The 18,942-nt window shown below is 35.2% G+C and overlaps 1 non-coding gene across 1 annotated transcript; it reads left to right on the plus strand.

Annotated features, from left to right (window-relative positions):
- The first annotated feature begins 319 nt into the window (after positions 1–319).
- Trnav-uac lies at positions 320–392 on the plus strand. Its single transcript has one exon. It is a non-coding gene; the product is annotated as a tRNA-Val (tRNA).
- Positions 393–18,942: the final 18,550 nt, after the last annotated feature.

The following is an 18,942-nucleotide window of genomic DNA, read 5'->3' on the forward strand; positions in this document are numbered from 1 at the left end:
AGGTAACGCGAGGGAAGGTGTTTAGATTATATATGCGTAAATCATCAATCAGTAGAGTCTACTATAAAACAAAACTTAACATAAGCTATTACTTGACTAATTTAAGATGTTAAGTATACGTAGTTGAAATCTGAGTCTTTTAGAAATATTTATAAGTTTCTATTCTCTGAGCTGCTTTGTAATGCAAATTAGAGTATTTGAAGTTCTTGAAGAACAAGAAGTAATTTCAGATCAGCAAACGAGTTTCTCATATTAAAAAATAAACTACTTTTACTAGAATGTGTTGATATACAGCGTCTTTTCGAAATCTAGTACACGAGGTTCCGTGGTGTAGTGGTTATCACATCTGCTTTACACGCAGAAGGCCGCCAGTTCGATCCTGGCCGGAATCACATTTTATTTTTATTTTTGAAGTTTATAATATTGTGACCTTCCAGCAACGGGTATTTTTTTTAAAAATCCCACTATACAGTATTTAATCTATAAATATATTGCTAATTTAAATAAAAGAAATGAATAATAACGCGAGCGCTTTCTCTGCTAATATCTAATATATCCAACAGAGAAGGCGTGAGGAAGTTCAGCTGGCGAGCAGCCGTTGCCGTGCTCCGGAAGTCAGAACTAACGCCATTAAAACTCACAAGTAAAATGCATACATTATTTGGCACATTTATAAAGAAATCACCCGTGTTATTAATACTTAACTCTTACACAGCCACGGGGTCGCCTTCGTGCCACTGTAAAAGATAATATTTCAAGTCTGAAAACTACTAATTACTATTACAGCCCTAGTTTAAGTCATAGACAACAACAAAAAACTAGGTTTTTGTTGATTAACTAAACAGTCTGTTTATAATTCGTTGTAGTACAGTTAGGACACAGACATCCTTATCGTATCACTTTAAGTCGGTTTTCAACATTAATTACACGCGTGAGATGCGAAGTGAGTGTTTACAAATCGCATTATTGTTTTCATTGCGTTATTAATAATATTATAAAAGTTAACGTTCGCTAGCAACAAATAAGATAATTTATTACCCCGTAAGAAACAAGAAGAAAAATATCGTGAAAAACATCGTACCTACTTGAACTGCAAAAGTGAAAATAATCTAAGAGAACAGAAATTCTAGTAACGCTGCGAAACGTATCTGATGCTTATGAAGTGTATTAGGTATTTAATTTGCGGATGCTGTTTGATTTTCATGTATTCTTAATTCAAATACATTGTACGACGCTAACGGTCGCAGGTTCAATGCGCGTTCATAACAAACATCGAGTGTGTGGACGTTGCTTTAAAAAAAGTTTTTCACGGATTCTAGTGAAACATTTATACATTTGTAAAATCTGCAGTCGAGTTAAAAGGTTTTATCTTAAAGTGTTGTTCAGAGTAAAAAGACAAGTTTCCAGCGCTGCTGAGCACGAGTTACATTTTATAAAAATAAAATAAGCGCTCTCTCCGCGGCGTCGGAGCGCCCACCGGGCCCGCACGGCCCGCACGGCCCGCACTCGGTGCCCTACTTTACTCCACCTATACATTTCAGAGCTCAGTTCTCGCGAAGGTTACCCGAAAATAGCACATAACTTACCTTTATATTAAAACGTAGTCCAGTTCGCAAACCCTCGGTAGCCACGCCCACGATATCTCTTTCTTAGTGAAGTGTTATTCGAAAATTTTATATCGCGTTCATTTCTTTTTGATCCATAATAACAGCCTTCGCTTTCAATATCGCTGGTTTAGTTTATTTTTGGCTTTATTCAGGACTCCGCACGAAGCATACATTTAACGATGAGTACGTTGGAGGCTCAGGGTAAAAGATATATTAATAGATAAGGGATATTATTATCTGTACAAGAATATGGGAGTAAATTATTAAAGAGCTTGGAGTTAGTATTTAATTTTGAACAGGTGGCCTCAATATAATGTATACCCTTTGGTAGGTTTGGGAGCCTGCTCTAATAAAGAATGTAATATTATTTTACATTTGATGACGTCACAATCATTTACAAAATGTATGTTATAATAGTTCCAGCCTCTACCTTATTTTATTATTACTCTAATCACATTCAATATTCGATAGAAGCGTTGGGATCACTTGCAAGACATATTCTCTAGCATTTTTATTACGTTAATAATAAGTCTTAACTGTGACGTAGCTCGGGAATAGAATAACATTTCAAGGCATCAACGGTCGAGACTCTAGAGTCCAGGCAAGAGCTCGTGGCATGATTACTCGTTTGATTAACCTATACTTCGCTACGTCAACTGCTCTAAGGACTCCCCTCCCCTCCTCCTCACTCGCGTCCCTGCCCGCCTCTAAACTCGACAAGCTAATTCATCGAGAACTTTCTAGATTCATTGTGACTCGATAACAAAGCGCTGTTTTGCTGGACCGTTGAAATATTAGACTTAACTAGATCATTAATATTATTCAATCCTCAAGTCGGTTTTGTAACGATATTAATCGAAATAAATCTAGCAGACTGTGTCAGTTTTGACAAACTAAATTTTGCCTGAAACGGATTGGCTATATCAATTATTAAATATTTTTGCCTATTTGATAGTGGCGAAATCAGTGCACAACCAAAAGCTTAAGCTTAGAGTTAAATTAAATAAATTTACAAATATTACGTAATGTTTAATGACCAAAAGATATTTTTCAATTCTCGTAAACATACTTATATATATAAGCATATAAATAACCTGTTCTCAATGCGTCCGAAATCTTTTTATGTACATAATATATCCAGTGATATATATCACCACGAGTACCGACTTTCATGATTATTATTTTATTAGAAAGAAACTGGACCTCAAATATACTTCCATTTAAATGTTGTCAAGATCTAATAAAACCAGTACGATATTTAAGCAAAACTAATACTAATAATAAAAATCAACGAACTTGGGCGAATAATTCTTTAGCATCAACCGACAACGATGATTTCGTGATTTTGTACATTTAATAGTGAAGTTTTAGGGACAGTTTAATAAAAAGTCAGTCAAGATCTTAATTGATACATTACAAAAGTATGTAATATTTTTTGTTAACTCATAATAATATAACCTATAATTAGTACAATTATATGTATGAGAATCGGATCACGTACCTGTTTGGCGCGGAGCTGTGAAAAAGTCGCTTTCATTAGAGTTTTTGTTATAAGGCTTCATCATACAAAATTATACTCCATTGTAAAACTCAAGTGAGAGAAAATAGAAGTTATCCGACGTTGTGATGAGCGATTGTACGCTAATTCGCAGAGGACCCTCCGCGGCCGGCGGCGGCGTATATATATATTTTACATTAATTCAACTATACTATATAACATTCAGTTTTTCCGCAGCGGATCAAAACCAAAGACTCCGTTTTCAAATTTGGAGAAGCACCATTGAGCTCTCATTTGTGTATAATTTCCATCTCGCGATCGCCGCTGAAGAATAACAACAACTGGGGATTTTACTTTTCTTTAGAGTTATATTGAATTTTTAGAATTTCATTTCACTTTTAGAATTATATTGAATTTAAAATTTAAGTAGATATTGTATAAACACTCATACACATACTTCAACACCGTAACGCGTGCAACAATGTTGTGGGGGATTGCACAACAGAACTCTCTCGTAAACGCGACTGGGAGCTGACTCTAATTATGTTGAACAATATTAAATTACATCACTACACTTTTTATGTTGAGAGTAAGCGAAGTAGCGCGACATAAAACATGTAAAATGTTCGTGGAAGTGTAACGAGATGTGTTTTCTAAGGCACGAATCGTCTGATGAAATACTTTTAACGTTTATTTATCAATAAACCGGGGCGAATGACACGGGGCGTTTAATAAATTTCCCTTTAACTGCTCGACTGCATGTTTATAAACATCACTTCCTTCTTTATTTAGGCGGGATCATGTAATATAAAATTTATATTATGATATTTTTTATTTACATGATCTGAGCAATCGGTAGATTTATTATTCTAATGGCACGGGTAGGCAGTTGCGCAAACCGGAATATAACACTAAGAATTGCTGCCAGGCGGTAATGATGTGATGAGCGGGTGGTACCCACCCAGACAGGCCTGCACTAAGCTCTACCACCAAGTCAATATAAAATTGTCAGTATATTTAAATATACAATTCATATTTTAATATATTCTCTAAAAACTGTAGTTAACATAAAGTAAACACGGTCTGTGCCACTCGTAACGTGCACGAAGTGACAGCATGTCACGTGCTGTTATTGTCGGCAGCGGCGCGGCCTGCGGGGACCGCTCCGAGGGGGTAGTAGTAACATGCTTACACCTTCCTTCGGGTATTTACAGAACACAAAATTCTCTTAATATTACGGTAGATACGTAATATCACTATGTCAAAGTATAAATTAATGAGTAGCTGACTGTGTTTGTATTATTATTCAATTTATAATGATTACGGCGTTTACATTTTTGTAAAAAAAAATCTTCTAAATGTATACGATTAATAAAACCACGAAGAGGACATCCAAGGGATGAAGGACCGAGGGGAGGAATGATAGGGGGATTACATGAGCTCACCTGTATTTACTGCCCTCATTAATTAGTTCAGATCACTTGAGAGCTCAGTGGGCCATAGTGTGGAGTAAATAGGACGCTGTCACGTCGACGCGGCGCTGATACACGATGACACGCTCCACTGAACCGGTCACCTACTTCCTTACCTATAGGACTCGCTATGAGCTGCACTCTTTATCATTTAAATGTGCCGCACTGTGTTTTTTGGTCTTCCCGGAGATAAATGATCTAAAAACGTTCTTATTTATAACAATAACTCTGAATCTATTCTAACTTGAACCTGAAAGAAACTTATTACATTTATGTTAATTAAATACAAATATTGAAACTAGGAAAACTATTTAAGATTGGAGACTTTCAGAGCGATGGCGTCAGAAATCACTTCGTATCTCACTTGTGGGCTGTTGCTAACCGACTTATGACGATAAGCAATTATATTGCACGCATGCCTTTAAATGCTATAATTATTATTCGTAGTTAATGTCGCATATCGTTTTCATAGTTTGTTTTTCTTTTCGTACAGAGTAACTTTTACCATCCACTTATTATATCCTTCTGACAAACATCAATTCATTGTTTTTTTGGCTTGCAAGATGAACGAGTCAGTTTTATTTACACTGGAACCTATAGGAACAAAGAACATAATAATATCTTGCTGCTTGGCGCTGTGGCAATCTGTGGCCGAAGTACCCATTCGCTCGCCTGGCTTCCTAAAGTAAAGAAAGTAAAGAAAATATATTATATTAATTTTCCGCTGCAAGCTGCGCCACGCCCGTTGCCGAGCGGCGCTCGTTTAGCGAAGCGCCCACCGAAAGGCACAGAAAACTCCGAGTTATGTACAAATAAATACAAGCAATTTCACAATAAAACGCGCTAGATAAAAGCCTACCGTTCGCACTTTCCAATATTCTGCAAAATGTCACACGAAATATTTTTATTCGGGACCAGAAGCGTGGCTTCATCTGTTATTGAACGCTATCCGAATATTTTTCTTTGTTTAGAAACTAAAGGGTAACAAAAGGTAGCAGAATTACTATTACATGTTTTGCGAAGAGGTTTTACATGTCCGTACAGAGATTATTCGATGGAGGCGCATGTTACGAGTGTATTACAAATTACCGAGTTTAATACGGCTCTAGTTGCGGAACTACGTTCATTATTTCGTATAGAGTAGGGAGGCACCGTAGCGCAATTGAAATATATTCAATCTTCCGTCAACAGTTTCGCTGGCAATGTAAATTTGAATTATGATAAAAAACAATACAGATTAGGTAACAATAAAAATAATTACAAAACATATTAACATTTTAGTTGATTTTAATTAAAAATATACTATTTAAATGTAATATTTTCGTATAAAATTGATGTGACCGTGTATATCTGCACATAACTATATCCCGAAAGGGAAGGGTCCACGATATTATTTTTCGTAAATGTAAATATTTATTCTTAAATTTTTAACGAAAATAAAACGTTCAACGGAAAGATGAAAGTATTTAATACAAAACATCTACTCATCTTCGCTGCTTCTATCTCGGCGAACCTTTCAAATCTTATCTTGCGACTCGTAAATATTTTTCACCGAAGACTAGAAAATATTTTTATGACGAGTCCAAACGTAAACGTACGTATAGATGTATGTGTTCATTGAATAAAAGCGAGCGACACACTTCCATGAAAGTTTTATTCTTTTATCAAGCGACGCCTTTTCCTAGCCGCTCGTCAGCGAGGGCGCACAATACAACCATATTTTGGTAGCGAGTGAGGCTGAGTTCGCAATAAAGAAGATTTATCTCGGTGTTTGCGTCCGAGAAGCCGTAACGAGCGGAAACATCGTGTGACGCGACAGTCGCTCCATTGTGGGCTGCTTTCATGGCGCTGCTCCGAGCGGCGAGCGAACACAGGCGCGGGCCGAGGCTTGTGAGCAACATTTATTTCTTCTATAAATTCTTTTATCTTCTAATTGATCTATACATCGAGAGTTTTATGAACCTTTTATAACAAAACAGTAGTGAGTAAACATTTCGTTGTACTGCAGACATATTTATAGGATAGACTGACTGAACAAATCCAAACGCGATGTGTGTACATATGAATGTTCACACGTCTAGTATACAGACTGACAGACAGGCTGAATCCAAGGACGCGAGAGTAATATTGAGACTGTCAGGGTTTTATGAAACGAGTACAACCTGCATTAATACAAGCTAACGCTTTAATTATTACGAGAGACGGAATCAATACCGCGCTTGTTATGTTCTCCCGGTCACGTGTATTTACGGCACAAATGTATCCGAAGCGAGAGTTAATATCGGCTCGTCGCGGGATCGTGTTTAGTGCCGCGTTACGTATCTTTATGGCCCTGTAATCCAAATTACCGACCTTATAACGTTAGAGCTGTTTTACACGAAATATTGCTTTTTGCGCAATATTCTGTTATTAATAGAAATAACAGACGCAACGCTTAACGAGATATTATTTCTTTTATTTATTTATTACGAATAACAAGTTCTTTCTTTTCGCACAAAAATGTGAGTATTTATTATTAACTTTATAAAGAGAGTTACTATATTTACTGATATGAACAACAACGAGTTTGTTTTCCTTATCGCTATTCGATATTAGTCGTCGCTAATTCGAGGATGAAAGGATTCGTGAAAGCGGAATTGAAGTGTGGAACACGTTTGTTTTAATATTCCGAATTAAATATTTATAAATGAATTCCTTCGCAGGTCGAAGTTATGAATAAAAATGTAAGTGTTGGTGTATGTTCGTGCTCAAGTAAAATGCAATATTTTTTTTGAATAATAGATAAATATCTTTAACTATATATGGAATATACAAATGGCAGTACTCAGTATTGTTTTGCTTCGGTTTGAAGGCTGAGTGAGCCTGTGTAACTACAGGCACAAGAGTACACCCCTTTGTTCCGGAGGTTGGTGCGTTGGTATGATTTGAAATTTTCTCACAATGCTCTATTGTCGGTGTTGACCACTTACCATCAGGTGGCCCGTATACTACGTCCACCTCCAGACCATAAAAAAAATTTACAATTATTTATGTATATAAATATTGCCTTTACATTTTGCAATTTGAAGGCAGTTTTAGAAATATTACGTGATATTTAAATAAACGAGTGAAAAATACTAGCGGCGCGTTGGACGGTGCATAAGCGCAGTATTGCCGTTTAAAGCTATTGCTGAAGTAATGATTAATTGAATCACTATGGTATACATACGTGCAGTCGGTACGCGGACCTCCTTAATAAACACGAATAACAACATTTCATTAACTTCATTTCAATTCATATTAAAAACGAGAAGTGGATAAAAGTGTCGTGAAATTACTTCAATATTAATAAATGTATTTACTTAATACAATTCGTTTCTATCCTTATTTACTTAGCTGCGAAATTAAATCGTTCACGTCCAAATATTATGGAGTTTAGAATTTATCAAATGTCCAGTCACCGTCAAGAGCAGACGCGTCCGCGGGCTGTCTATAGAAATCAATATTTCGACTGAACAAAACTGGTTAATGTTCCATAATAAGTTACTATTGATAAATTTTGAATAAAGAGTAATGAATATAGTATTTAAGGACAGACGGAACACAAATTTATATTATTATAAAAAAAATACAGAGGGCACAAATTGACTCTGTTGGTAAATTAAAAAAATATGAAAGACTTTGTGTTATTATTTTTATTTATTTTTCATAAATATTTATTTAGTGATTTCATTTCTTTGCAATTTGTGAATTTCGTTTCATTTTGAGAAAATGTTTTGATAATAAAACGATCACCTCCTAGACATTTCTGTGTCATGTCGATAAATTGTTATAATTACAAAACCGGGAGAGTAGTGTACTCACCGAAAGATTTAATCTCGTTTTAATTGAATTTATTAAATTGTTTCATTAAATATTATTTTTAAAATTTTAACATATATATTTTTTTAATTATCTAAAACATCACAAAAGTGTAAATTTGCTGATTCCGTGCTGAGCCCATGTCCTACTTCCCATATATTGGTGTTGCTAACCCAAAACTTCATTTCGGCATTTTCTTATAATTTAAATAATAAAATAAATTACATTTATTTTATCGGCTTAGTGAAATCATTATTACAATTAGATTTTATTATCTAATTTGTTTGTAAGTCATCTCGCATCGTTTCAGATTAATTTATTAGGTGTCATCCAAAGGTTAGTATTTGTTTGAAAATGTCGAAAATTTATTATGACAGATTTATTTTGCCTTGTAGTTGGCTTTTATTAAATTAAATAATTATTCCATAATTATCTCTTTGATTTAAATATGGATATAATTCCTATTTAATTTTGGTGTAAGGTTTAGGGTGTGTTGCCAGTATCACACTGGCAACACACCCTAAACCTTTCAAAGTTTCAAGAACTTTCGATTCATTACGTTATTTTTGCATTTTTATATCATCGGCTAAGCAGCGAATTCAAACTTCAAATTCGATATACTGATTATATTGGTGAGTTATCTTAATAGTTGAATTTCTTATTTTGTGATTGATTAGTATCTCCGTGCTTTAATAGCATATTTCTTTTCAGAATATTTTAATAATAGAGTTTTGAAGTTTGATAAAACTTTTTACAACATGTTTCTACCGACCTTTAATAATTGTAAGTCTTTAATTCTTGTTTTTGCTTAAATGCATTAGTTTGCAATTCAAAAAGTGACAGGGATTTTTGAGCCATTAGAATGATTCTCGGGAGTTGAAATCGTCATTTAAAGTAAGCGGGACTTTGAACCTCCAGAAGGTAAATTACTGCTTACATCTCTCGTTAAAGGTACTGTATATTTCGTATCACAGGAGGTTTTATTTTACCCACCACATGGATTAGAAATTTTAAACAGAAATATTAAGTGTGGACGGCTGCAGTTTCGTGATTAAGTGTGTCCAGATACCTGGTGGTGCTACTCCAAGGATGGCATGCCTGTTCCCTTAGTTATTAGCAATATCCACGTGTAATTGGAAATTTGGTGATGTAGCCTCTTTAATTTTTATACAAACGTAGTATACACCGGCCTGGCGAACGCTATCCTAAATTATTGAATGTAAAATTTTTAAATCGTCTTTTGGTTTGTCAAACTCATAAGAGTTGATAAATAAATTCTCTTATGTGAGAAAGGAGAGGAGGAGAGGTGAGAAAATAGGCTAATTGATGGTAAGTGATCACCACCGCCCATAGATAATAGCGCTGGAAAAAATATTACATTCTTTACATCGCGCCATTCCGCCACCAACCTTCGGAACTAAAGTATTACGTCCGTTGTGCCTGTAGTTACACTAGCTCACTCACCCTTCAAACCGGAACACAACAATACTGAGTACTGCTGTTTGGCGGTAGATTATCTGATGTGTGGGATGTACCTACCCAGACGGGTTAGCCCGTCACAAAGCCAGGTCAATATAAATACAAAAACAGCCATGAAACTAACGTCTCCGTTATAATGTAATATATTAAAAGGAAATTGATTCCTAATATTTATTAGAAATTCCTTTCAGTCAGCAACGTATTCGTTTTGCTTCTACAATGAACGCGAGGCGAGGCTGCCTTTCAGCAGCAAGCTTAATTGAGATTATTTTCTTAATATCCGATTCTATGCTTTATGTTCTACTAAATAAGGATCGAAATGAACCACCCTCTAGTCGGGTATAAATATTACAGGTAGATTTTATGAGTTGTAATTATAAAGATGTTTTTATGTTTCAAACTTGTTTATGGAACATGAAGTTGCCCTGTTTCAGGAAACTTTGAAAAGCGGTGAAATTAATTAGGTTATATGGTTCGTGTTGTATGTTAATGAATTTTGGAGTGTATGGGCGAGGGGCGCGGGAGGAGGTGGAGTCACTAGCCAAGTGATGTAAAGCAGTCGCCGGCCTATGGAGCAGCTTCTTGAGAAAGTCCAATTATGAAAACGTATTTATGTTTTGTATTATAATTTTATGTAACATGTATGGATAATTAGTTCACTTCGTATGTGCGTTAAAACTATAAGACTTATGAGAGGTTCATACCCTGAATCAGGAAATAAAAAGTTTTCGGGTTTTATCCGTCAAGAAATTCTGTACTTTTCAGTGCTCACAACGCTCGTACAAAATAAAACTCTATATTGCTGTGATGTATTTGTTAAGCGTAGCATCCAGTTCGAACTAGATTACTGTTAAAATATCTTATTCGACAGTATAAGATATTACAATATGTAAGTTAAATAAATTTAACTAAGCGTTTCTGTGGAGTTTCCAGACGCGTAGAGTGCAAAGTGCAAGGTAAAACGCAATGCTTTAGGAAAGAGATTCTACGTCCTCGAAGTGAGTTTCTGTCCTAACAGTTGCTAAAATAAACATCAGCGCTTAGATTTGAGTCTCACATGACCTTTACGGCGGAGCGCGACGTCGGGCGTCCTACATTATGTATGAAGGGTCATATTTACCAAAAGCTGTTTTTGTTGTTCTAGTCGTGTAAGAATTATAAGAATAAATATGTGTTTTAATTTAATGTAAATATTAAAATGTATGATTTATTTTTGGGGCAAATTATACAATTTTATTTCTATAGTCCATAATTAGGCTTCGATTTGTTACTAAGAACAATCTAATAAATAATTCTACTTCTCTAGTCATTTATATATTTTATCAGAAAATACGTCATTAAAGTATACGTGAGAAAACAATTAAATAAAAATATAAGCAACTTCCTTCACCCATCGTGCATATTCCGATATACAGCACAAAGGTCTGATACGGACGCCCATTTCACATGAGGTATTATTAAAAAACCAGGAACATAAGGGCTCAAGTTGTTAGCAACTCTGACCTTTACACTTGAAGGCAAGTAGCTACTTGCGGTGTACTAGTTTACATGGTTATGTAAGCCTTACAAAACTATGTAAACTACGTTTGCTAACTTACGTATGCTTTCAGTGTTTCACGTTAATATTTAATAATTGTCGAAGGTTGTCAAAGGTTGGTGGCATTGGCGATATAAACAATGGTTTAAATTTCATACGGCGCCAATGTTCCCGCTTGTGTTATAAAAATTGGGAAATCCAAAAGTCCGCGACTCACTACGCACATGGAATCTAAAAAAAGACAATTCTGCTTTTTGCCAATACTCAAAGTTAATAAAACAAGTCTCTTGGTTTTGCATTAATACATTTTTGAAAAGTACAGAATTGATATCAAATAGATATCTTTACAGCGTTATGCAAACTGTCTTGATTTCGTGAACCGACAAGAGTATAATAATAAAAACGCATGACTTGTGCAAAAATATTTTACTTGTTTAAGTGTTCATTTGTATTTATAATCTCACGCATGGCGGTGAAGAAAAATATCGTGGAATTCTGCCATATTTGTTTTCACCAACCTGCATGGGAGAAGCAATGGGAGTGAGCATGAAAGGAAGCAAATGGGACAATTCCATAGAAGATCTATAATATTGTCATCAGTTGAACACAATATGCGGGCCCTAACTTATAGCAGTATGATTTTAGTTGATCGTAACAAAATAACGTGATTAAAATATCTTTTATTTTTACGTTAATTTATATATAAAAACATTCTGTGTTTCACGAATACGTGACATCGAAATTACTTGATTAACACATTTGCGTGGTTTCAATGAGTAATGAATTACGGAGGGGTCGGAAGTGGCAGTAACTATCGAGGTAACCACTGTACGGTGTACGTGCGACCTATATTCTCAAACTTGGGCTCACTACGAACGCGTCTATGCTGGTTAATCTTTCAGAACAGAAATATATTTTCAGTAACAGCTACATCATATAACGCCAACACTCCATCAACTAAGGGAACTATTATATTGTTCCTATAGTGCCTAGGCTAGATCATTGACCATTAATATCCGACCAAAGCAAAAACAAGTAAGAAGCAATCGAGAGGTAAGTAGCCGATAATATTAGCCGACGAGACTCTCGAGTCTCGCTTAGATGTTATGAAGTGAAGTGTATCATAATAATATGTAAGCGAGACGTTCCGTCGTTAATTGTTTACGAGGCGAAGGCCTCCTTATAATTTTCGTAGCATTATCTGTATACTACCTGAAAACCACTTAACAAATTTTCCTTTGAAACATTAGCTTGCAAATAATTATTTTGTATTAGCGCGGTCGCGCCGAGGCGCTCGGGTGCCACGAGTAAATGATACATCTTAGATTATATAGTGTATTTTGTTGCTCATTACATACAATTTTATTTTAAATGTTAATAAGCGTTTGAACTCTTTGAACTGCTAAATACAATATGCCATCATCTATGCTAAAAGTATGAGCGGATAAAATAAACTCGTTCGTTATAATTAAATCAAATGTTTCGTATTTTCTTTGTAAAATATTGGTTTTTTTACAAAAACTAAAATGAAACACTTCCGTTTCTCAACTCCCTAATATGACCTTCGTGGATATTTAGAAATGTTAATGTTTAGAGAGATTTTCTTAAAATATAGACATCCTAATAGATTCGGTCCCGAGATTTTCTTGACAGTGAAATATAAAAACATTTATTTAACATTTATTCCTGGGAATGGAACCTTGGACATCTGAATCTGCGGCCCTATGGACTTTTGGAAGTTCAAAGATCGTGCCAAATATTTTTCATTAAAATGACTTCAGTCCAAATAAATTTTAGTCGGCAACGGGTACTTTTAAAGAGTTCAAATGATCGGAGGTCTTTGGTAAAGGTGCTCTTAACCCACAAACGTGTCGTCCGTTCCAAACCTCAGACCTGCGTATGGCTCATTGCTCCTCTTATGTAGCAAATGTAATTAATTTGTTTCGACATAATTACCTCGCAATGGCTTGCTGAGAGCGGCGTGGCATTAAACGTACCTTAAAAGCTCTCGAGATTATGAACACGGTTCATTTAAAGGATTCGTAATTATACGTACTTAATTTGTTTACTCTGAAAAATATTTTGCAAGCTTTCATTATTAAAACGGAAAAGACCCGTAACAGTTCATTCGACCGAGTACATGGACCTCGAAAAGTTCAAACCTGTGCCACTCTTACGGCGTTTTCCAAATTTTATTTTTACACTTACAGTATTCTACGACAGCGTTAGACTTTTTCTTATTATAGAGATTTTTCTTTGTGATCATTTTCTACAATAAATAGACCAAATTAAAAATATTTGATTGAATATTATGTCTCTTCGCTCCAACGACAACGTTCCGCGCCACTCGATCATTTACAAGGATCATTAAACAATAAGGAATGCTTTGATTTGGTATTGTATTCAAGTAACGCCAGCGCCTGACCGGCGCTGCTTTCGGCGACTGTTTAACTGGCGTAAGGGTTATGCAGAATCATTTGGGTACTACACGACAATTATTGGAATAAAGATATGCCATTGAATGACTGGGTTCCTGTTTTAATGGGTGACTGAGTCAAATTAATTAAAGGCGCAATGGACATAACATCTCAGGAGTTAAAATTAGAGGAAATAATATCAGTATCAAAATAAAAAAATGGAAAGAAAAAAATGTAGCAAAAGCGGACACCATTTATTAATGATCCATTTGCCGGACCGCCTTCCTATATTTAATAAGAAAAAAGGCGATAATCAGGGAAGAAGGAAAACAGCGTGAGATTTTTGCAGATGTCGGATACAATTGTCAGACATACTCGTGTGCGGACTTTATAGAATTGAATATAAGCTTAAGGTAAAGTAAAAACCTGTAAATGTCCCACTGCTGGGCCTTCTTTCCTTTATGAAGAGAAAGTTTAGCTCCACCACGCTACTTCAAAGCGGGTCGGTGAATTAATGTTGCAGATGTTCACGTCTTCATAGTGAGTAGCAATAACTTTTGTTATTTATTTTAACTTAACAATAATGCAGCTTGCAGCAGCACCGGTTAAGAAAATAGATTTGATACCGCGGAGGACCAATATGAAAATCAGTCGCAGTACACATTTTCTCACGAACTCCTGGTTTTTCCCACAACTTTTTCAACATTCACGTAATGGTGGCGCATACTTACCTTTACTTCTACTTGTTATACCTATCATCGATAGTATATAATAGGAATACAGTCAGTATTTAAATAAAATTTATGCATCCATAATATTTGAAAATATTGCCATTCAACTTATTGTCAACCAATAGTTCGTGTTAAATAAACTTTAAGCTCAAAATTGACGTAGTTACTTCGGTCCCGCGTCCCAACCAGCTTTTATTATAATCCAATAATTCACAATGTGGAATACAATGGTATTGGCCATAATTCAGTATTGAAATAATTCAATTCCTCGTCCGCGGTCGCGGTGACGTTATCCCGCTATAATTATTCTACGTTTTGGGTTTATAATCGATGGCTGCTATTTAATTACCCGTCATTTATGTAATATTACTAAATATAAAAACCAATTACTCGCTAATTTTGTATGAATAATTATATGAAAAGCGTATTTTACAAACATTTATTTAACTTCACCTGTTACTATAAAGACTCGAATATCGCTACTAAATGTTGAACCAGTTCCCATGCGATTGAACTGAAATTTTATATCCTTTTTTGCTGGTTTTAATACAAAAATATTTTAAAATTGTTTCTATCCTAAGGGCTGTACGACAGAATATATTTATTGCATTACGACACATGATAAACCATATAAGCCATTCGTCTGGGCAAGATGATATACTATCAGCTGTCTTCTAAATATCACGTCTGTCTTTGTCTTTACATAATGTTATGTTATATATGTCTTTACATAAAATTAAAATTATTCGTTAGTTGTCTAGTAATTAGATGGCTATTTTGAATAGTTTGTAGATAAGAAAGTTATTAAATATTAACTGGTTTGGTAATTTTCAGAGCGGGTAATACTTTTGTAATTGGTATTTCGTCTTTAAGCTTATTTTTTATTATTTGATGCTCCTGATTTGTTTTAGTTTTTCAAAGAAAGATACTAAGCCGCAGCTCGGTGTTCTTTATTATCTTTGAAAAATATTTTAATGGAAACATTCGTGTTGTGATGAAGAATGCAATACAGTTTTTGTATTCGTGACAATTGACATCATTTCGAGGAACTGAAATAAACACAGAAAACTCTGAAGATTTTCGTCATTTAAAAACTGCACGATGTTCATTAATTGGTTTGTATACCATTTTTCAGAAACTATGCAGAAAATAATTTACCGAATATAAAAATTCTGACTGAATACTTCAGTCGTGAGTGTGACGGATTGTGTCTCTGGCGAGTTTAGTTTGAACATTTTATTTTTATCGTTCTTTTTTTGTTTTAATAAAAATAAAAGTGCAAACTAAATAAAAATCCTTATAAACTGTATAACACGATAAAATGTAATGGTTTGTATTTATAACAATTAATGATTTAATGGAATTTCTAATAGGAACTGAGATCTTATGTCCCTTGTGCCTGTAGTTATACTGGCTCACTCACCCGTCAAACTGGACCACAACAATACTAAGTATTGCTGTTTGTCGACGGAATATCTGATGAGCAGGTGGTCTCAATCCAGACTGGCTTGCACGAATCCCTACCACCAAATAAAACCTTAAACAAGAACTTCGAAGATATTATGTTTATGGAAACTCTTAATTAAATTTATTCGGTTGATATTCAATTAAGTATTTTAATTAATAGCCAGCTTGTATATTATAAATGTGTGTTTTATAATATTGTTGTTCTATGATTCAGAGTTTCCCTGAACTGCGAATAATTTTGTTAATAAGGGTTGTTTAATTAGCTTTGTATAAAATGTACAACGTGTTAAATACCTTATGTACTTAATTTTGGTAGCTCATTACGTAACTTGCTTACATAATAACGTCCCCCACTGAAGTATTCATAGATTGTATAAATTCTAATCTAATAGATATTTTATACTTTGACTAACAATGAGTTAGTGTCATGCTTCTACATTGAATAAATGAATTTGAATTTGAATAAAATCTTATCTACAAAACAAAGCTAGCGTTAATACAATAAGGTAATAATAACACGTACTTTAATGCCTCGATGGTCTACTGGCTAGAATGAGGCTGCAGATTCCGAGGTCCTGGGTTCAAACCTCAGATCGGGCTGATAAAAAGTTTTCGGGTTTTCTATAAAAGAGTGTAGGTACACTCCCGTGCAAGCCGTTGGTCCTGCACCTGAACTCTTTCCGGTCGTGACGGATTGAACGTTCCATCTGATACTGAGAGTATGCGCGCACACTTGTGCACTATATTATGACCTTCGTAGTCGGCTGAGAGAGACCTCTTGATATCGGTCGCTGTGGCCGGAATCGGTCAGGACGACATTATGTTGTATTTTAGTTCCGATTTAAAACTGAAGAAGGCGTGGCCTGTGTACTTGATTTTGAAGGTGGCGTTATATAATATTTACATACATACATCGGTTACCATAGAAACCACGAGGGTAAATCATATTATGATCCATACACTAATAAAGGATTATTTCAATAAATTTTGTATATTAATAGCGTAAGGCGATTTTGTCTCAGTGACTATAGGATCGATTGTGGTCTTATTTTGAAGAGCTCCAGCCGTAGATGTGCAGAAAACAGGGGATTCTGAATTGCAATTTACTAAATTGTTACAAATGAACAAAGAATAAAGCGAAAAAATGATACTGGCCGGTTAGAGAGCGGTGCTACGTTGCTAAATTGGTGGAAAAGGATTTTTTTTTATGTAATAGGTGGGCGGACCCGCGAACGGGCCACCTAATGGTAAGCGCTCACCACCGCCCATAGATATTGACGCTGTGAGAAAAAATAACCAGTATCAAGAGCTAAGAAGTTATGTCCCTTGTGTCTGTAGTTACACTGGCTCACTCACCCGTCAAACTGGAACACAACAATACTATTAATAATAGTATTACTGTTTGGCGATAGAATATCTGATGAGTGGGTGGTACCCAAGCGGGCTTGCACAAAGTCGTGCCACCAAGTATCCCACTGAATTTCTTTCGATAGAACTTTTATTCCGAAACGCGATGGTAACTTTCTCATTTTAATTTATTTGAAAAGTGCGATTCAAAAATGCTCATTAAAACCTTGAAAAAGATAAGTTCATTTTAATTTGGTCTTCTGTAAGTAACAATAAGTTTTGTGTTCTCCCGTATTAAAATACACAACTTAAACATACGACATTCTGTACTCACAGGAGCGATCTCACAAATGAATAGAAGAAAGGAAAACCCTATTTTCAGCGTCATAAAATTTAGAGCAGGTAATTTAAAGTTGGAGCGGTCGTTGTGTGTTTCGGTGACGTGTACAATGGGCGGCTAATCAGCTGTAGCGGCGGACCCGCGCCGGTGGACACAATGCCGCAGCGCGCTCCGGGGAGCCACTCGCGGACCAGTTCCCTGTGACATTTTTTTGACAGGTTAAATAGAAGAGGTACTAAATTTAAGCTTCGTAATATTTAAAAAAATAATACACTACTATATGTGCTAAAAAGTAAGTATTTTTTTAATAAAACGCTAGTATCTGTCACTTGTATACGATCAAATATATTTTATTCATTGCCCACTGATCCGTAAGTAAATAGCAAGACAATGGTAGCTGAGTTACGCCTCGTAAACAATTCAGTAACAGGGAATTAGACACTTTAGTTCCCTCGTTTTATTATGAACTGAAGTATGATGTAAATGAACTTTAACGAGATTAAATCACATTTAAATCATAATAACCGGTTTTTACCGGATTCACGGGAAAGCTACGAATATTAGTGACATGGAATTTCATAATATTGTGGAAGCATACTATTCACGTCAGGATAGAATTGTATGCTATGTACGGTTTCGGATATAGCTGAATAATATGTCAACGCTGGTTCGAGGTGAAAACGGTTCGGGGCCCGGGCACTTTCGAAGCGCTGTACATTAACTTAACATAAAATAATTTTAAAACTATATAATCTGTACAACAAAACGTATAATGTAAAATATGATGTTCAAATATTATCCCTACGTTCGGCCCGATTCTGATTGAATTATATTATATTAGAGACCAATATTTGGTAACCCCTGCAACGTTGTTGGGACGATTAGCCAGCGTAGTATAACAGATATAACTGTATATATTTAAAAAAAAAACTGCTTAATTTGTGCTTTGTACTATATATTATTTATAAATAAGTTAGATGTTATGTTTAAATTAATGATCTATAAAAATATAAATTAATTAAGAAAAAATAAAACTACATTTTATTAGTTCCAAATGAATTACACACAACTGACGCAATCATTTACGAGCGCCGCCATTTGCCGCAGCGAGAGCGCTGACGTCACACGCCTCAATACAAACGCCCATCCTCGTCGCGCATCTCGCCGTCTCCCTCGCACCCGCTGGCCTGTCGCCGTTTACTTTGAC

The sequence above is a fragment of the Vanessa atalanta genome, chromosome 15, assembly GCF_905147765.1.
Source record: "Vanessa atalanta chromosome 15, ilVanAtal1.2, whole genome shotgun sequence".
Classification (NCBI taxonomy): Eukaryota; Metazoa; Arthropoda; class Insecta; order Lepidoptera; family Nymphalidae; genus Vanessa; species Vanessa atalanta.